The sequence below is a fragment of the Chinchilla lanigera genome, unplaced genomic scaffold (assembly GCF_000276665.1).
Source record: "Chinchilla lanigera isolate Chin_1 unplaced genomic scaffold, ChiLan1.0 scaffold00034, whole genome shotgun sequence".
NCBI classification, from domain to species: domain Eukaryota; kingdom Metazoa; phylum Chordata; class Mammalia; order Rodentia; family Chinchillidae; genus Chinchilla; species Chinchilla lanigera.
In genome coordinates, this window is record NW_004955435.1 from 14,330,315 (window position 1) to 14,352,309 (window position 21,995).

General features: G+C 37.3%; 1 pseudogene; it reads right to left on the minus strand.

The window, feature by feature from the left end:
* Positions 1-18,181: 18,181 nt before the first annotated feature.
* On the minus strand, positions 18,182-21,995 carry LOC102027107 (annotated as a pseudogene).

The following is a 21,995-nucleotide window of genomic DNA, read 5'->3' on the forward strand; positions in this document are numbered from 1 at the left end:
TTTTGTCATGTTTGCTACGGAATGCAGAAAGCTCAGTTTCCTTCTTCAGTGGCTGCACAGCAAAGGCCACTAGTGTCCCTAGTTTTCCTGTTGATCAGGTTTTCCCCTCAGTGTCCACTGAGAAGCTTTGCTTAGTCTGGGGTTTTCCAGCAGTTGTTGATTTGTATCTAGTTATCCCAGGTGTCAGATGTGGGCATTGTTGTGAGCTGATGGCAGACAGTCTGTTCCAGTGTCCCCTTGCAGTTCAGGGCATGTTCATAGCCCAGACTCAGGTTGCACTTGTGTCACAATCCCAGTCCAGTGGACCTATTACTCCAGGCAGTTCAGGGTACAGGCAAAACCCAGACATAAACTGCAGAGTCAACGGTTTGTGAACCACCTGATTCTGTGTCTCCAGTCAGTTCAGGACACATACAGGAAATAGATGCAGGCCAGACAGACAGCAATCACAGACTGTCCATGCCTGCAACCCCACAGAGGGTCTGGGCTCAAGTAAATCCCGGTCTTGAATCACTGGACCCTGAGCTCTTGGAGCACTTGCTCTCTCGGCACAGGGTGCATGCAAGGAGGGCCTACACGTGAACCCCAGTGAGAGCAGTCCCTGGGGCTTCTGAGTGAGGACATCCTGTCTGCTGCAGGTGCATGGAGGGCAGAAACTCAGACTGTAATGGCAGCGGGGTCCTGGGCCACCTGCTCTGCCCCCAGGAAGTAGATGGGAAATACCTGGCTCTCTCCGTGAGTTTCAGCTGGGAACTGTGGCAGTGTGAGTAAAGCTCAGACTCAAACCACGGGACTGGCAGCTCTTGGAGCACTCGCTCACTTAGCGCAGGGTGTGTGCAGGGAGAGGCTGCATGCACACCCAGTGAGAGTAGTCCCTGGGGCTTCTGAGTGAGGACCTCCTGTCTGGATCTCTCCGTGAGTTTCAGCTGGGAACCGTGGCGGTGGGAGTAAAGCACAGACTCGATCCATGGGACTGCGAGCTCTTGGAGCACTTGTTCACTTGGCACAGGGCATGTGCAAGGAGGGGCCACACGAACTAAAGATAAAAAGAGTTCTTCAGGTTGAAATAAAAGAACAATATACAGGGATTTAGAAGTTTTGTAAAATAATGAAAATCTCTAATAAAAGAAACTATGTAGGTAAATATAAAAGTAGATATGGAAATTATTACTGAATTTCATATGTAACTACTTTTGCTTACTGCATGATTTAAAAGGCAAATATACAAAATGAATATAAATCTGTTATTGAGTATACCTATATAAATACATAATTTATAGAATCTGTTATCTAAAGTTTAGGAGATCAGGGACTGGATAATGCTGGGGGGAGAAGAGAAGCAAGAAAAAAGGGAAATATTTGTAAGAAGTCCTCTGAAAATAATGATAATTTAACTTCTTCCTTTCCAACCTTTATTCCTTTTATTTCTTTCTCTTTTCTAATTTATTTGCCTAATATTTCCAGAACTATACTGAATAGGAGTGGTGATAGTGGACATCTTTGTCTTGTTCCTGATTTTAGAGTGAAAGCTTTCAATTTTTGATCATTTAGTATGATGTTTATTGTTGGTTTGTTATAGATGGCTTTTGTCAGATTGAGGTACAAACCATCTATTCTAACTTTCTAAAGGGTTTTTATCATGAATAATGAGTGCTGGACTTTGTTAAATGCCTTTTCTGCATCTATTGAGATGATCATGTGATTTTTGCCTTTGGTTTTGCTAATATGGTGTATTACATTTATTGATTTGTGTATGTTGTACCATCCTTGCATCCCTGGGATGAATCCTACTTGGTCATGGTGTACAATCCTCTTGATGATTTGCTTTATTATGTTTGCCAGTATCTTATGAGGACTTTTGTGTCTATGTTCATTAGGCAGATTGGCCTGTAGTTTTCTTTCTTTGTTTGGGTTCTTCTCTGTTTTGAGAATCAGGGTAATAGTTGCTTCTAGGAATGAATTTCGAAGTACTGCTTCTCTTTCAATTTCCTTAAGGAGTTTCAGTATGAGTGGCATTAGTGCTTCTCTAAATTTTGTGTAAAATTCATCAGTGAATCCATCAGAGCCTGGGCTTTTCTTTGTGGTTAAATTTTTAATTACATTTTTATTTCATTGGTTGATAGTGGGCTTTTAGAATTTTTATATCTTCTTGATTTAGTTTTGGCAAGTTGATTGTGCCTAGGAATCTGTCCATTTCTTCTGTGTTTTCCATCTTATTAAAATATAGATTCTCTTAGTAGGTATTGATAATCTTATAGATTTCTGTAAGATATGTTGTGATTCCCCTCTCTTCATTCCTAATTGCTTGTATTTGTGGTTTTTTTTTCATTCTTCTTTTTGATAGGGTTAGCTAATAATTTATCAATTTTATTTATTTTTTCAAAGAACTAACTTTTCAGTTCATTGATTCTTTGTATTGTTTTCTTAGTCTCAACTGCATGAATTTCTGCTCTTACCTTCATAATTTTCTCTCTCCTATATGGCTGGGTTTGATTTGTTCTTCTTTTTCTAGAAGTTTGAGGTTAAACATTGGTTGTTTCTTTGTTCACATTTTATTTTCCTGATGTGAGAAGTCATTTTCCTCACAGGACAGTTTTCATCACATCTCATAAGAGAAGACCCTCTAAACTCCACCAAAAGACTTCTAGATTTAATGGCCAAATTTGGTAGTGTAGCTGGATACAAAGTCAAAACTCAAAACCAAGAACATTCCTGTATACAAGCAACAAACTCACTGAGAGAGAAATTTGGGCAACCATGCCCTTCACAATTGCATCCAAAAAATAAAATACTTACAAAACAATCTAACAAAGGAAGTAAAAGATCTCTACATTGAAAATCACAGTACTCTAAAAAAGGAGATTGAAAAGGATATCAGAAAATGAGAAGATATCCCTTGTCATGGATAGAAGAACCAACATAGTGAAAATGGCCATACTCCTCAAATTGTTATATGGATTAAATGCAATCCCAATCAAAGTACCATTAGCATACCTCACAGAACTAGCGAAAATATTCCTAAAATTCATTTGGAACCAGAACAGATCTAAAATAGCAAAAGCAATTCTGGGCAATGAAGGTAAGTCAGGGGCATCACAATCCCTGACCTGAAATTATACTACAAAGCTACTGTGATAAAATCAGCATGGTATTGGAAAAAGCAGACCTGAAGATCAGTGGAACAGAACAGAAGATGTAGAAGCAACTCCAAACACACTCAGCCACCTTATCTTAGATAAAGTAGCCAAACATATTCAGTGGATAAAAGATAGTTTCTTTAATCAGTGGCACTGGAAAAACTGGCTTTCCACATGCTAGAGACTAAAACTAGACCCATGTCTAACACCATGCACTAAACTAAAGTTAAAATGGATCAAATATCTAAATATTAAAACAGAGACACTAAATCTACAGGAAGAGAAAGTAGGTTAAAATCTTGAAGGCATAGGTGCTGGCAGAGACGTCATGGACAAAACCCAGAGCATAAGGGAACTACTATAGACAATCAACAAAAGGGATTTCATCTCATTAAAAAGCTTTAGCACAACAAAAGAAATTACCAAGAGAGTGAAAAGACAATATACAGAGTGGAAAAAAATTATACCCAGTTATCCCTCAGACAAAGGGCTTACATCTAGAACATATAAATTGACAAAAATCAGGCCTCCCAAATTCAAATACCCAATTCAAAAATGGGCATCTGTGACCGAAGCACACTTTTCAGATGAACAAATGCAAACAGCAAATAAATATATGAAAAAATGTTCAACATCATTGGTTATCTGAGAGTTGCAAATTAAAACATCACTGAGATTCCATCTCACTCCAGAAAGAATGACTGTCATCAAGAAATCAACCAATAACTAAAGCTGGAGTGGCCAAGGGGAAAAATTACCCTTTCCCACTATTGGTGGGAGTGTGGACTGATGTAACCAGTTTGGAAATCAGTGTGGAGATTCTTCAAAAACTAGGATTAGAGGTCCCATTTGATCCAGCTATTCCCCTTCTGGATATATTCCCAAAAGAATTAAACACATCATACCACTGTGATATATGCACATCCATATTTATAGCAGTACAATTTATAATAGTAAAATAATAGCAATGGTCCAAGGGAGACTGGTTACTGCTTGAGCTAGCAGATAACATAGCATTACTTACATGACCTTTGTTTTTAAGGCATGCAGAATGCAAGAATTGGGGGATTATGGAGGTTTCCATCCAAATTTAAAAGGAAGGCCTTGGAGGCCAGGCAATGTCCCACTGAGAGGGTGATTTATGCAGCTGTGAGAGTGAAGCTGAAGGTGCAATACATATCACAAGAAGTTGAAGATACAAGGAACAGGGAACATCTATTGAGTATAGCTATGGGGAGTGAATGGAGTCTGCCTAAGACAGAGGCTGCATAGGCTGCAAAACTGAAAGTCCATTGGAACAGGATTGCCCAAACATTTTGTAGTTCTCATCTCATCATTATATGCCCCAGATGCTGGAAATAGAACTACAGGATTTAATATTTACCCTTTTAGTTTTGATCATACTTTGAACCAATTCCTTTCTATTTCTCCAATTCCCCCTCTTTGGAATGGAAATGCTTACTCTGTATCACAGAGAGTTAAATGTACTTATTTGATTTTTTACAGTCGTTCATGGCAGTTTGCTTTCAGTCTGAGTAGAGACTTTAGAGTTGGGCTTTTGAGCTATGTTGTAATTTTTAAGACTTTGGTGACTCTTGGACATGGACTAAATGCATTTTGCATAATGAGACAAATATGAGCCTTTTCGGACCAGAGGCAAAATGTTATTGTTTAGATCTAAAATATTCCCTAAACTCTCATGTGTTTGGAGGTGGGGCTTTTGGAAGTTGGTTGGATTCTGTGGGTGCTGTACTCATCAGTGGTATGCTATCAGGAGATGGACCTTGCTGGAAGAAGTGCATACCAAAGGCATAACCTTAAAGGTTGAGTTCTTCTCTCTAGTTTTCCCTTTATCTTTATCTATTTCCTGGCTGTTGTGGGTTTCTGCATTTCTGCCTCACTATGCCCGCCCTTCTATCATATGATTTCTATTTTGAGCCAAATGATCATGGCTGAACTCTGTGAAATTGTCCAAAGTAAACTACTCATTTAATCTGTGGATATCAGGGATTTCATCCTAGTAACAGGAAAGTGACTAAAACAGTTATAAATGTGATACAAATAGGAAAAGAAAAAAAATTATCCCTATTATTGATGACATAATTTTACACATAGAAAATTCTATAGAAGATGGTTAGAGCAGAAAATGGTTAGAGCAGAGGAAGAATTTAGTAAACTAGCAGGATACAAAATCAACATAGAAAACTTTTACCTTTTCTATGTACAAACAATGAGCCAGCTAAGAAATAAATTGGGAAAGTAACTTTATCAACAAAAGCCTCACATAAAATAAAATGTCTAAGAAGAAATCTAAAAATATGAAAGATCTCTACAATGAAAATTTAAAAACTGAAGAAAAAAATGACAAAGATACTAAAACATGGAAAGCCCTCCCATATTCATGGATTAGCAGGATTAATAGTATTAATGTGTTCGTACTAACAAAGTAATCTATCTGTTTGTTAAGGTTTAGAACAAGAATGTCCCTAAAATCTCATTTTCTTAAAGGTGGAGATTTTGTAAGGTGATTGTGTCATGGGAATGTTATATCATCAATAGACTAATAGACTGATGCATTTATAGTACACTTGCAGTTAAGAGATGGGGCATGTTTGGAGGTGGGTTGAAGGAGTGTGACCTGGAAAGGAATATCACCCTTCCTGGCTCCTCCTCTCATGCTTCCTGGTTGCCATGAGATGAGCAGCTCTTCTCCACCATTTTTTCTTTAGAGCCAGACAACCATGCATGGCATGAGAGCCCTGAAACAATAGGGAAAATACACTTTTCCTTCTAAATTATAAGGATCAGGAATTGTGTCTCAGAGATGAGAAAGTGACTAAGATAACATTCAGGTCAATCTTTATAAAAATACCCAGGATGTTCTTCACAGAACTAGAAAAAAGTCCTACATTCACATGGAAGCACAAAATACCCTAAGTAGCCAAACCAATCATGAGAAAAACAAACAAAAAACCATTTGTTATTGCCTATATCTAGATGTTCTCCTGAAAGTCCCATATACCCATAGGTGGAGCTTTTCAGAGTTGGCTGGATCTAGGGTGTGTGACACTGGGATTAAAGGTGTATGATAATTAAGTGAGGTTAGCATAGTTCTGGGTGTTGATAATGGAAACCCCACTCAGGGTATGCATGGCACCAATGAATAAACTTAAATCTTGGATGGAATATAAATACAAAGGGAGAGAAGGAAAGCAGGATTGCTAAGTGCTGCTGTGTTATGCCTGCTGCACCATTAACTGTTTGTCCTCTGTAATATCCCTCTGTCATGCTACCCTGCCTTGGAGCCACCTGACTATGGACTGAAACCTGTACTGTGAGCTGAAATAAACCTTTCCTCCTTTAAGCTGTGTGTGTCAGGTATTTTGTCCCAGGAATGAGAAAAATGACTAAGGCACCCACCTGATTTCAAAAGATATTACAGGTTTATAACAAAAAGAACAGCAATGGTATTGTCATAAAAATAGACATGTAGACCTCAGTACAGAACAGAGGATCACTAAATAAATCCATGCATCCTCAACCAACTCATTCTTGACTAAAGTGTCCAAATTTTTATTGGAAAGAGAATAGCGTCTTCAACACATAGTGTTGGGTAACTGCATATTCATATGTAGAAAACTGAAACTAGACCCTTCTCTCTCATCATGTAAAAAAGCAATTCAAAGATAATCAAATATCTTTCTGTAATATCTGAAACTTTTAAACTACTACAGGAAAACACATGTAAAATACTTCAAGATATTGGCACAATGAATAGTTGCCTGAATAGGACTCCAAAAGCTCAGGAAACAAAAGCAAGAATTAATAAATGGAATTACATCAAAAAAGACACCTGCACAGCAAAAGAAATAATCAACAGAGTGTAGGGAACCTATAGGATAGGAGAAAATCTTTGCCAGCTATTCACATAACATAGGATTAATATCTGGAATGTGTAAAGAATTTGAAAACTTAGTAAAAACACAAAAAGCAAAATAACCCAATAAAATGGGCAAATGAACTGAAAAGACACTTCTTAAAAGATGTACAAATGGCAAATAAATATATAAAAAGTACTCAAAAATATCACTAGTCATCAGGGAAGGCAAACCAAAGCCACGGTGAGATTGTATCTCACTCAAGTCCAAATGGTTATTCACAAAAAATTGAATAATAGCAAATGTTGGCAAGAGTACAGTGAAAAAGGAACTCTTCTACTCTGTTAGTTGGAATGTAAATTAGTACAACCACTATAGAAGAGAGTATGAAGGTTTCTCAAGAAAACTAAAAGTAGAAACACTATATATGTTCCAGTTATACCAACTCTGTGTATACACCTGAAGGAAATAAATTCAGTTTATAAAAGAGATACCTGCTTGCCAATGTTTACCGAAGCAGTATTTACAGCAGCTAAAAAATGGAATCAGCCTATGTGCTTGTCGGCAGAGGAGTGGATAAATAAAATGTGGCATATATCTATAGTGCAATATTATTCAACCATATAAAAGAATGACGTCATGTCATTTGCAAGAAATTGGATTTAATTGGAAGACACAGTTTTAAGTAATATAAGACAGATACAAAAACACAGTCATCTCATGTTTTTTCCCACACATGGAAAAGAAAAAGAAAGAAAGACCAGAAAATAGAAGAGGGAGGGGTTAGGAGGCAAGAGAGGAGAGCAAGAGAATGTAGAATGAAGTGTGGGGAAGATCAAGGCATGATATATGAATATAGGGCAATGCCATAGTGAAAATGAATGTAAATAAAAAATTAAAAATTATCAAATTGATAGCCTAGTCTCTATCTTAAGGAAAAGAAAAAGAGGTATATACAAAACTTTCACCATGATGTGTCTCTGTTAGTTACAGTTCTGCTCAGATTTTTCCATTTCTTTGAGTCAGTTTGGATGATTTTTGGCCAATATAAACCATCCATGGTCAATTCATTTTGGTGAGGGTGCCAAGAGTACTTCATGGGGAAAGTCTTTTCAAAACTGATGCAAGGACGACTGAATACTTATATGCAAAAGAATGACATTGTACATGATAAAATGACCTATAAAAATTAAGTCAGGATGTCTCAAAGTCCCACATATGAGTTAAAACTATAAAATCTTAATATAAGACACGAACAAATTTTCTTGAACTCAGGTTTTACAATGCATTCTTATATATGACACCAAAAAGTAGCATAGAATAAGCAAAAAAAAAAAAGATAATTTGGACTTCATAAAAAATGTTAAAATTTTCTGAGTGAAACCATCAAGAAATTGAAAGAATTCACCTTGTAGAATGGGAAAAACATTTGAAAATCATAGATCAGATAAAGATCAAATAGTCAAAATATATTTAAAAGCTTGCAAGTGAACAAGAAGACAACCCAAGTTCAAAGGTGCACAAAAAACTTACAAAGACATTTCTCCCAAAAATATATACAAATGGCAATAAGCACATATAAAGATGCTCAATCACATTAGTTATTAGAGAATTGCAAACCAAAATTACAGTGGTGATTTCACACCCATTGTCTTGGCCATAATAATAAGGAAAACAACATGAGTGTGGAGTCGGAGAAATTGGAGTTCTCATACATTGCTACTAAGGATGTAAGAAAAAAAAAAACCAAATTAGCAACTTCTCAAAATGTTAACATAGAATTATCATATTACCCAGTAAGCTTAGAGATTTGAAAATCTATGTTCAGATAAAAACTTGGACATGAACATTCATGGCATCATTATTCATAATTGCCAAACTTAAAATAACCTGAAGCTTTATAAACTGATGAATAAACAAGTTGCAGTAAATCCATACAATGGAATACTGGTCAACCATAAAAAGAACAATGTGATAATATATGCCAGAATATGATGAAACTTTACTGGGAGAATGCAGAACAAATAATCATACATTGTATGATTCCATTTATTTAAAATGTTCAGAATAGGCAAATGCATAAAGACAAAAAGAACACTGGTAATTTCTAGGGACTAATAATAAGGAGGCAATAGATAGAGACTTAATAGATATGCAGTTTGTGAGATTTTGAATGTCTTTGAGATTAGATAGTGGTGATTTTGATACAGCATTTTGAATGTAATAAAAAGCAACTGACTCTTAAACATAGGAAGGATTACATTGGTAATTATTTGTTAAGTGCATTTTACCAAGATAAAATTTTAAAAATAGCGATAGCACAAAACACTGGCAAGGATATAGAGTAAATGAGTAACAAATATATCAGTGGTGGGAATATAAACAAGCATAGCTATTCTGGAAAAACGCTACTCTTTGATAAATAATGCTGGAAAAATTGGCTCTCTACATGCAGAAGATTTAACCTAGACCCATCTCTCTGACCATGTACTAAAGTAAAATAAAAATGAATCCAATAACTAAATGTTAAGACAGAAACACTTAACCTGTTGGAAGAAAAAATAGGTAAATCTCTTGAAGTTATAAGCATAGACAAGGAATGTATGAACAGGATCCCTGTTGCACAGGATATAATACTGGGAAGAAATAAATGGGATCATGTCAAATTTAAAATCTTCTGCACAGCAGAAACAAAGAAAGAAAGAACAATGATGATGACAACAAAAGAGTGAGTACACAAATTATAAAAGGAAAAAAAAATTTTACCAGTTACTCTACAGATAGAAGAGGCCTAATATATAGAATATATAAGGAATTCAAAAAATTAGACTTCCAGAATAAAAGATCAAATAAAAAAAATGAACAGGCTGGGGATTTAGCTCAGCGGCAAAGCGCCTGCCTGGCAAGCGCAAGGTCGTGAGTTCGGTTCCCGGTACCGGAGAAAAACCGAAAAACCAAAAAAAATGAACAACTGAAATGAATAGATACTTCCCGGAAGTACACATTACTAATCAATACATTACAATTTTTTTCAACATTTTTGGATACTACAGAAGTGCAAATTAAAACAACTTTGAGGTTCTATCTTACTCCAGAAAGCATGGCTACCATGAAAAAAATCAAATAATAACTAATGCCGGCAAATCTGTGGGGAAAAAAGAATCTTTTCTACATTGTTGGTGAGAATGGAAGCTAGCACAATCACTGCGGAAATCAGTATGGAGAACAGAAATTTCATGCAACTTAGCTATTCCCCTCTAGGTATCTTCCTGAAAGAGTTAAAGGAATACTACAATGATACATGTATGTCTGTGTTTATAGCAATATGACTAATAGTTGCTAAATCTTGGAGGCTCTCATATGTCCATCAATAAACTAATTGACTAAGAAAGTGTATTTATACATAATGGAATAGTACGCTCCTATAAAGAAGGATAAATCTGAATCATTTATAGGAAAATGGATGTACCATGAGACCCTAATATTTGGTGAAGAAATCAAACATACAAGCTTAAATCCATGTGATTTCTCTTGCATGAGTTATCAAAAGTGTAAATAAATTGAAGAACAAAATAAGAGATTGATAATAAGAAACATGGAAATGATAGATTTTTTGCAAATGGAAAGGGGAGGAAGAGATGGTGAGGGGTAAGTGGGAGAGGAGAATGGGTCATAAAAACAGTTAAGATGTGTTATGTCCATGGAACAGCTCCCCACAATGAGTGTAGTCACTATGTACTGCTAATATGTACTATTAAAATAAAAATTAAGAAAATTACTTCTGACAACTACATGAAAATCTACAATTACCTCAAGATAAATAAACTTTTATTTTTAAAAAGAAATCTGATATGTAGCCAGGGCGTGGTGGCATGCACTTATAATCCCAGCACTCAGGAGGCTGAGGGAGGAGCATCGTCTCAAATTAGAGACCAGCCTGGTCTACAAAGTGAGCTCAAGGCCAGCCTGAACTATATAATGAGACCCTGTCTCAAAAAGACAAAAACAAAAACAAAAACAAAAAAAGAAATCTGATTTGTAACTCTGAAAATCTCCAGTGATAACCTTGGTAAAAATCCAAGCTTGCTAAGGCAACCAAAACTACAAGGTCCCCATGGACTCATCAGGGTACACTCTCCACAGGAGATGCAGAAAGGGTACTAGTGTGCTGACCCAGTGGAACACTGTCTACTATCTCTGTATTTACTGACTCTGGCTAGCAAACATTAGTAGCCAACTAGAGAGACTGCTTTAAAAATCTCTTTATGGTGAAAAAGTCTACAACTTCTGGCAAAGGAAACTAATGGAAAGAGGTTTACAGAGAGGATAACAGATTCCCTGGTTATTCGTAATTTGTGTCATACAGCATAAAGAAGGTGGAGTCAGAACTGGTCAAGCAGCTCTGTTGGTGATAAACTCAGTGATCTCAGACAGTATTCCTTTTAAAATAGTTATACTGATCTCTCTTTTTATTATTCTATGTTTGTTCCCCAACTTCTTTAATTGGAGTGTAATTAACAGGAAAGCAAAGTATTCCTTCATTATTTTCTTTTTGCAGTACCAAGTTAAAAAAGTGTATATAGTCAATGTATAAGTGGTGATATAAGCCAAATGGAACCTGGAAGCATAGTAATTATATAGTTAAATGAGTTCCTTCCCTCTGAACTCTGAAGCACAGTATCTGGAGAACTGGTTTAGTAGGGTATATTTGGAATGAGTAATCTACAGCCATGATTGCCAAGAAAGCTTTTCCCAATTGAAAGGAAACCCACAAGTTTATGTAGGCTCGAGAAGTCATCTTGAGAAATCATCCTGTTCCTTCTTTTTTTAAAAAGCAAGTACTGAAAAATAAAAATGAAGACAAATTTTGAAAAGACGTCCTACAAAGAAAAAGAGATTGCCCCTCCCATCTTTAAACCCCTGTGTGGGGGTGGTCCAAGGGAAGTAAATTAGTGCCCTATTTTTCTATCTGTCATGGAATATAAACAGAGAAGCAAGTTTGGATTGTTCCATTTGTCAAGGGAATTTGATGTCCAACTGCCAGAACAGTCCACATTTCCCATGTGTTGTGGTCTTAAGCAAAGATTCAGGTTCACTTTGCCACTGAGGTCATGATAAAAACTCAGGTAAACCATGAGGAACTAGTCTGTAGTTTGTGTTCATCTGTATTTAAATCTTTGTCTTTATTTTCATAATGTCATTTATTTAATATTCACATGTCTATTCTAAAATTATATGTTCTAGAAAAGATCAGCAGCATCGTTGTGTCGTCCATATGCCTCTATCTGTGATCTACATGTGAGAGTAGCTTGACTGGTTAGTCACATGAGCATAATTTTTCCCATGAGTACAAAATACCTAAGGAAAATAACTGATTTCTAGATGAGTGGCACTGAGTATCCAATTCTTAAGGCTACCTGCAAAACTTATGGTAATACTTTACATTTTTGATTCTGTTCTTTCCTACAAATAGTCATTATCTTCTGTGTACTAGATACCATTCTCAGCTCTGGGATCAGACAAGGCAAAAGAGTTTTCTGCCCTTGTATGCAATGATCTAGTGGGGAAGACAGTCAGTTACCAAGGTATATTTATAGGATGCACATAAGGTAGAGAAGAAAAAAAGAATAGGCAATAAAAAGTGCAGTTAACGTTTCATTATTTCCACAAAATCACATTCTCAATCACATGAAAAACTGACATTTTGACATGAAAAACTTCAGCTTCAAAATACCTTTTTTAAATTTTAAAGATGAAAGAATGAAAACATAATAACAAACACACAGACTTTTTTAACCCTCTGTATTCTATTTGTAGAATTTTCACCTTTTAAAGATGTATAAAATATAAGGAATAAATCTGCACTAGTGGCACAATTAAAAACCTTTTCTTTCTAAGAGCAAAATAGAGTAGAATGATGTCTTAGAAATGCAAAATGACTTTTCTGCAAAATAACCAAGTGGCACAAGCACTAAAACAAGCTTCCCGGAAATATTCCTACACTAAATAAAGTAATCATTGCCTTTTTTTAATCAGAATTTTAAAAAGTCTAATTTTCCACTGATAATTTTGTTAGCATCAGTAATTACTTCTATCACTTCTTCAGCCTCAATTTAGGATCTAGACCCTTCCTTTAACTGGATATAGTAAAAGTACCATTTTGTGAGGCTGTGGGAAGAGATTTACTAAAATGGCAGGAACACTAGATTTGAAGTCAGACACTGTTTCCCATATTTGTTCATTCCTTTGATTGATAAATAGTTATTAAAAACCTGGCTATGTGTTAAGCTTTGAGGTGGAAGCTGAGCATAGTGAGTAAACAGACTCACTCTGACCTCACGGCGCTCTCATTCAGTCTCAACTCCCACACATTCCTGTGCCTGGCCAACTGAAGAATTCATTTCATGTCAGAACTTGGATTCTTCCTTTATCAAATGGACAATGTGCAGAAAGGTTGTGGAAATTACAGATAGGCTTGGCCTAAGGTTGGCATATATCTGCTATTTTGTAAACTGACATAAGTAAGGACAATATTACATCATTTGGGTACTATATTTGAGGGCAAATACTTTAGTTTTAAAGAACAAATGAATATTTTAATTGGTTACTTTATCATTATTTCATTTACTGCTCTTACTGTAGAGCTGTATTAACTCTGAGCAAATGTCTTTCTAGTTTGTTCATGCCTGTTAAAAAATAGTGTTAAATAATTCCCTAAAGTTTCCACCCACATTTCCTGGAACAGGACCAGCCTTAGTCACTATAACTCAAGATTATAAGAAGATGTAAGTTCTTTAGAATGCTAATGATGACTTTGACAATAAATATGTATGATATGGTAAGCGAGCCCAATGAGACAGGCACTCACAAAAGACAGAAAAGGCAGGAACAAACAAATCTTTATTGGAGAGCTGGCAGATGGACAGTCTCTGACCAGGAACCAGAGATGTCCACCCTGATCTAGGTCTTGGGTTTCCATAGCAACCATTACCTCATGTTCGGGAATTTTACAAGAATGTCACATAATGGTTACAGGTTTACATTTCCCCAGAAGTTGCCAGGCAGCCGGATTCCAAATGACCACTGTGATTTAACTTTTAGCCTACTTCCCAATTTGTCCTGTTTGCACTGTTTCCATTTTATGACTGCTGTCCTTTAAGTGGGTTGATAATCAAGGGGAAAGGGTGAGAAGTGCGGTCAACTATAGCTTAAATGACTTCTCTTAATATGGAGTTAAAAAAGAAAGTGGAGTCTCTCTTGCCTTATCATTTACTATTATATGTATTTATCTTGCAAACTGAATACTCCCTTGAAAATCCTAATTTACTCCATTCCAACAAAGCATAACATAACATGCATTTTCAATTAAAGCTCTTTATTAAGGTCATATAAATATAAACTCATTATCAGAGTAGAGTCTTAACACAAAGCAAGGTAAAAAAAATATTTTCCTCTCAGGTGAAGGTACTTCGGTTTCATTTAATTTGCAAAATAAACAGCAACTCCCACAAGAGTCATTTGGGAAATGCCCATGAGCATCAGTATCATGAGAAGTGATGACTTTGCCCACAGAGGCACTCAAATTTACACAGAAAGAGATTAAGTAATGGGGCAAAGACTCAACTGGCCTTGTAGGTTCATAAGGAGAGACAGCCTCAACTTGGTTTTTGTGAATTGCACAAAATATATTTCTGGATAAAAGCTAAATTAAAGGTATCTAGCTCAGTTCTTTGAGTGCAGGGGAAGTGCATGTGCTGTAGACTTTGCATCATGTCTTAGTTCACTGAAATAGGAGTGGATTCTTCTGAAGCACTGGTAGGCAAAGCTCAACTATTCTGCTGTTATACACTTCAATTTTTCCAATTTTGAGTCTATCTTTTGCAAGGTAAGTCCAGGGTACAACTTTGTAAAATCAACTATTAATTTGGTGGCAAAATTAAACTATTTGTCTATGTTTTACCAGTTGAATTTGACTGGCCTGGCATGTCAACTGTCCTTATCAAGAGCTAGTTTGCTGAATTGACTGGTTGTTTATTGACCTCTTGCTTCAACTCAAGAATGGATATCATTCACATAGCACCTGACTTACCTCATGTCCTCTGTTTTTTGTTGTTAGGAGAAGCAATAATACCTGTAATAATTCCATGAGTATTTGTGGTGGTATTTTGCTTTGTGTTAAGCCCTTTCTTCTTTCCCACAAACTTACCTATGTGTATCTCCTGGAGGAATTAAATGCTTCCCAGTTAGGAAAAACCCCTCAAGTTTGGAAAGAATGTTAAAAGGTAGCAACCCAAATGTAATTCTTCTGCGCTTTTGTCTCTTTTAACTCAACTTTCCAAGCTGTTGTTTTTGAACATCTCCAGTGAAGGGGTGAAGATTCTTCCCAGTATCTACCTTTTGACAGAATTAATTGTGCCGGGGGAAAAGTGGGAGGAGAGGGAAAAGGAGAAAGAGGTGAAGAGAAAAGGGAAAAGCATTACCACTTATTGAGCATGTCCTCTGGCCTCAGCCCTGGGCCAACAGAATTTACACACATGTTATCCAGTTTGTTGGACTTGTGCCTCTAGAACCAAGTAGCATAGATGATCTAACAGAGGAACACATTAACAGAAACCACACCTCAGGTGTTTTCAACAATACCTCTTTTTAATTCCTCACTTCTGCTGAGGAGATAGGGGGAAAGAGTGACTGCATGCTAGAATGTGGAGATCAATATCATCAACCTTCCTGTTGCCCTCAAGTTCCTTCCCTGCACAGACCTGGAGGCAGCAGAATTGCTCTTCCCTTAAAGGTTATCAAACTTGTTCTTGATCATATCTTTGCTGTTGAACTTAGACTGTCTAGCTCTAAAGCCCATTCTTTTACTATGGTTTCACTTTCTTTCTAGCCATGTCTCTACTTTCTACCTGGATTTCCATTCTTCATCACAGAGTTCTGCTCTGCAACCAGGGGGTGACACAGCCCTGCAACAACAATGTAACTGCCTGATAAAGGGAAGTGGTAATTTCCTGTACACTTCTACAAAAAGGGTTTTTATAAATTTAAAGTGATAGAATAACCCAATTTTTTAAAGTAGATAAAGAAAAAGCATACAAGTTAGCAGTAAAAATGTAAGTCTGGAAGGTAATGTTGATGGTTGTCAAGAGTGTGGCTCTTGATAGGACAGCAGCCTCACCAGTGACAAAGCCAGCCTTGCTTTCTCTCAAGTTAGAAAGATTGAAACTTTCACTTTAATATGTGGGCACCTTAGATCCAGAGTTCAAACAGACTAACAGTCCTCTTGATTTTACCTTGGTAAGCCAAGTATTAAAGCACATTTGGTTTCAGTATTTTTCCATAGCCATAAGACAATTGACAGTAATTTAAAAATATAGCCATCAACTGAGGAACGAATTAAAAATGTGTTAGTTTTATACAATAAAGTACTTCTCAGCCATAAAGAAGGATAAACTCCAGACTTTAATAGGTAAATAGATGCAACTTAAAACCATACTCATAAGTGAAATAAATCAGTCTCACATATGTAAACATCAGATTATTTCCCTTGTGTGAGAATTTGACAGAGTAAATAAGGACTCAAATATTCAATAGATGTTGCAAAAGGGGAAGAAACTGTTCAAAAGGAAAAAGGAACTAGGGTGGGTGAAAGGGGAAAGGACAGTAGGGAAAATGGAAAAACTGCAAGTCAGTTGTACTATTAGGGTCTCATAGATCATTAAAAAGGAAGGTTTGTGCTTGTATATACTGGAGAAATTTTTATGCCCATATCTTGTCCCCTGAGAAACTACTTTAAAGATAGCAACATGTAATGTATTAACTCTTGTTATTACCCTACTATTTTGTTATGAAATTCTGTTTTATCTTACTTCCATAAATTAAAGAAAATTAAGAAATCTAAATCCCCCCCCTTTTCTCCACAGAGAGAAAAACATCACTTTAAGGTCTTTTTAGCTTTTTTTGTTTTGACCTAATATTTTTATTTTTAGCAAGTCTGATATGGACATTAAAGGACAAAAATCTGCTGAAAGACTATATTGAAAAAATGACAGGAACTACAGAAAAATATAGGAGAAATTTATGGGAGAGTCATACTCTATAATACAGTGAAGACAAAAAAAACCTACATTCATCAGTTAAAAAGAAACCATTTATTTTTTCTTCCACGTACAGTGTGTCCAGGAATTTAGAGACAAATAGTGAGGTTGTTTGGTTTTCAATGAAAAGTCAAGAAAAGTGACCAAACCTATTTAGGAAGCTATACTAATACATATTGCAAAAGAGTAGGGGCTGAGCCAGTACCTAGGCACCAACTGCACTGGTACAGTGTGTAATGTACAGTATTATTTATAAAAATAAAACAGCCTATACAATTTAAGCCACAGGTCAGTTTTTCTGCCAAGTTGGCATTAGTATTAAGGGCCTTTTTCTTATTTTTGTATAAAAATATGTATGATTTCTCATTTGATCAACTTGTATTTTGGTTGCAGCTCAGATAGACAGGAAAGCAAATTTCAAATACTTCTTCATAATCACTTTAAAATAAAAATCAAGACACCAAGTACCAAAAAAGAGGAACATATCAGATCCTATGCTTCCTCTTAGGCTTACTTGTAGAACAGAACTATATTGCTGTGTTGTAAGAGGTGTAGGGCAATGCTTTCAACTCACAGGCCGGTGTGGTACAAGGCTTCCTCTGGAAGTGAAGACTGCTTCCCTAGAAAATTGGGCCTCCAGGAGGTTTTTCCTTTTACCCCCAACAGACTTTGATAGCTAGAATTTAATGCCTACACAGTGGGGCTCACAATCACAGGAAGGTAGGAAGGCTAATGGTGCAAATTGTGCCTCAGCACAAGCACTCATCTTGGGGCAGGAGTGTGGTGCAGCCAATAATACTTGCAGACTGCAAGTGTCCCAGAACTTTGATGGCTTTGAGGAAAAACCCCTCAAGTATATTGCAATGACAAGCTCAAAATTACTAACAAAGTGTTCAGTTCCATCTCTTGAGCAGCACATGAGAATCCACTCCAGTGAAAGCCTACATTCATAGAATTCCTTTTCACTCCAGAACCAGACTCCAGAGTGAAATATTTGCAATCTTCTTGAACCTCCATCTTTGAGCTTTTAAATTCATTTAATTCTTTCCTTTTCACAGCCTTGTAGCATTACTTAGGTTAGCCTTGTAGCATTAGTTAGTTATGTCTGGTCACCTGTCATAATCTTGAACATCTGTTATTTCTACATATTTATTAAACGTTAGAATCTTTCTGGCAAGTAGTTCAGCCACAGTTAGCCTTTGACAAAGTTTTTTAGTGAGCTGATGTTTAATATCTCTTTTTTTTTTTTTTTGCCTGGCAATCAGTTTCATTTTTAGGTTGCAACATACTGCATTGTCCCAGTTCTGCTAGGATGGGTCTTTGACCCTGTTGTTGGATCAGTGTGTTCTCAATCTGGTGTTATATTTCATCCCACTTCTCTTTGCTTTTCTGAAGTTAAGAATTCAAGTTCAATCCTGGATCACTGGACCTTTGATTTAACTTTATTGCCAGTGTGTCTTTGCTCTTTCATTAGTTGATGAGGGCACTTCGATGTCTTTAATTTCTGTCCTCTTTATCTTGGTACTTAATGTAAGCCCCTGAATCTGAGTCATCCTCCTTTTCTTCCTCTACCTTCTGCAGGCACTGTGGTAATTTAGGAATGTCTGAGGTGTCACTTTTTTAACCAATGCCAAAAGACAAATTTGCTCCTCTTCTTCATTGCTTGGAATTCTCAGTATTTCACACAAGATTGGGCATGTTCAGGATGGTATGGATGTACACTGGAACCTCCTGCATTTTAATAATGACAGGAAGTGACTTGGTCTGGCCCAGTGTACTGCTGTCCTTCTAAAGTTGTCACTGCTCTCAAAAGGCAACAAATGAGCTCTCTGAGAACACTCCAAGGGAAAAGTCCTGGAAAAAGGAATGATCAAGGCCTGCTGAATTCAAACATGCAGTAGGAGCAAGGGCAGCTTAGAGGGTGTGGCGCTTCCCAAAGCTCTGGTCCAATATCCTTGTGGTGACTTCCTTTTTCTTATCTTCTTGCTGGAGAACTTTCTGGGGCAGATCAAAGGAGGGTAGAAACTCAATGTCTGGCACAACTGGAAAGTCTTAGCAAGGAATGGAGGAGGTCATGGACACTCTGGAGGAATATGAGAGGGAAGTGCTAGACATAGGGAAGTGGGATTTTCAGCAGTAGACTGGAGCCCATAGAGCACATGTGCTTCTCTTTTTGATTATTTGGTGTTTTAGTAGTGAACATGGCAGCAGACTCTGAGGTGGGTACCAAGATTGTTAGAATGCCGGGGCTGGGGATTTAGCTCAGCGGCAAAAGTGCCTGCCTGGCAAGCGCAAGGTCGTGAGTTCAGTTCCCAGTACCGGAGAAAAACCAAAAAAAAAAAAAAAAAAAGATTGTTAGAATGCCTCTCTTAGGTGGTGAAGGGGGGGTGGCTTTGATAGCAAGGTGCCAGGTTGTTATTTTTGTGAGCTGGCTTAGGGGGAGTGACAAGGAGTTGCTTGGAAGGAATGATATGAGTGGTGCTTGGGGTAGCAGTAGTGTTAGTGCTGTTAGGAATAGCAAGCAGAGTCCTGGGTGTCAGGAATGGGTGATGAAGGAATTAAGTCTTTGTGGCAGCTGTGGAGGCAGCACCTGCTATGGTAGCAGAGGACACAGAGGTAGAAGAGATGGACTTCATATCTCTCTCAGAAAAAAATGACATCTTTTATTTGCTTTGGCCTTGTTTCAAGAGAAGTAGACAAAGGTCTTTTCGGGGGAATAATTGCTGGGGGTACATTCTCAGAATGACTTTGCTTTAGAGTTAGGCTGGCTACCAATTGAGCCTTATTGCAATTTTGGGTCCTTTTCTGGACTAGGATTCTTAACACCTGCTCTTCTTAGTGACTGTTTCTCTATTAGGACTGGACTAGAAGATCTGGCACTCTATGGGAGTAATATGGCCATTCTTTAATACAGCATGAGTCAACTTTCCTAAACCCTCAGCACCCTGGTCAGGGTTTTCCAAAAACACTCCTCTTTTATTCAGCTGTTCTCTTAGTTTTCGCATTGATATTTTTCACTCTAAAACTTCTGATGTCTCTAAATTTATCACTGTTCATTTCCCCTTCCATATCCAGGATTTGAAGATTTTGTTAAAGCCTGAAAACACACTCTTTCTCTTGGTGGAAGGTGTGTCTCCACCTTATACACACTCTATGATCATGCCTGGGTCTGCAGTGAGTTGGTCAGTTTCTTAAAATGGATATTCTATGGCACTAGTAATCAGTTTAGTGAGGTAGAGTATAACGTCCAGGTTTCTACCACTACCTGCTTAGCCTTTACATGAGTTTCCTATGGAAATCCTACTAGCCTCTGGCCGAAGGGCTATAGTTAGAGCACCCAGCATCTGGGGAGGAGGGAAGAGGTAGTAAGCCCAATAGTGGAGGTAGATTGGTTTAAAAATTGGATCTGTATACTGTCAAAAGGTTGGTGGTATGGTAAAAGGTACCAAGAATAGCTTAATGTTCACACAACTACATGAACACACACACAGCACAAGAGACTGGGATTTTATGCCAATGCCCCTTTTAAAGTAAAGGCAATTCCTTGATAAACTTAAGTAATATCTTCAGCCTTGAATAATAGGTCATGATTTCCCAATCTGTTCACTTACATGATATTTGTATATCCTAGACACATGTAAATTTCTTCTTCAAGCCTGAATCCCATTTTATAAATGCAAACTGTGTCTTGGAGAAGCTCAGTAATTTGATCAAAGATTGACTCATCAAACAGATTCCCTGGCTTTTCACTTCTTTGAGACACCTACAGAAACTTTAGTGCCTATATATAGGTTTTCTCATCTTTCCTTGCTTCCTTTAGCAACTTGGTCCCTCCCTGATGACCTTGAGGGAGTACAGATCCATGAAGGTGTCATGAATAGTAAAGAGGGTTCAGCCTCAGACTCTGATATGACAATAGCAGTGTTCTGAGGGCAAATTATCTATCTTCCCTGATCTCTGTATTTGGGTGACTGGCCTTCACCAAGATGGGACTGAGAAAAAAAATGTATGCTTTCTTATCTCAACAAAAAGAACCCAAGGCTATCTTGTACTCAGGACTGGTTACACATACTGCTTTAGGCCACCTGATTCTCAGTCTTTTATTTACTGCAAGCATAGATAAAATATTTTAACGGGTCTGAAGTTGTCTATTTAAAATGTGAGAGAAAGCACTCCTATCCTGGCTCACTCCTGCATGAACACTCCCCTAAAATTAGAGTATCTCAAACCTCCCACCCACAAGATTTTCTCTTGCTAATGCTGTGGAAAGCTGTCTTGGCTACTTTTCTCTCATTGCTGAGACAAAATACTTGATGCCCAAAATTAAGGAATGGAAGGTTTATTTAGCTTACAGTTTATGGAGGTTTTAGTCTATATTTGGCTGGCTCCACGGCAGAGTGGGACATGGCAGAGGGCAACAGTTCATGGTAGTAGAAGACAGCAAAGCAACAAGAGCAAAAGGGAGGAATGGCAGAGAAGAGCAAGCCTCTTTCCCTCCCTTATATTGTAAGCAGGCTACCCCCACCCAGGAGGCATGTAGTACTCATATAATCTCCATGCCTTCCACTTTCACAGGCTCAGGATGAATACAAAGTAAGCACCCTGGCTCCCTGCTGTATCACATAGCTAACCTTCTAGACTTCTCAAATTGACACAATAAACAACATCCCAGAAGGGTAAGGGCATGTCCTTTTCACCCCAGGATGCAAAACTACTGAGTCACTTAGCCCAACCTCTAGACTCCCAAGTTGATACAATATATCAAGCATAACAAAAGCAAAACAGAAACAAGAAACTTCCAAATGTGAGACAGCTTCAGGAAACTGTGAGCTGTTCCCAACACCTCTACCATCACAGAAGACATGCTGAGCCCTGGAAAGCTTCAT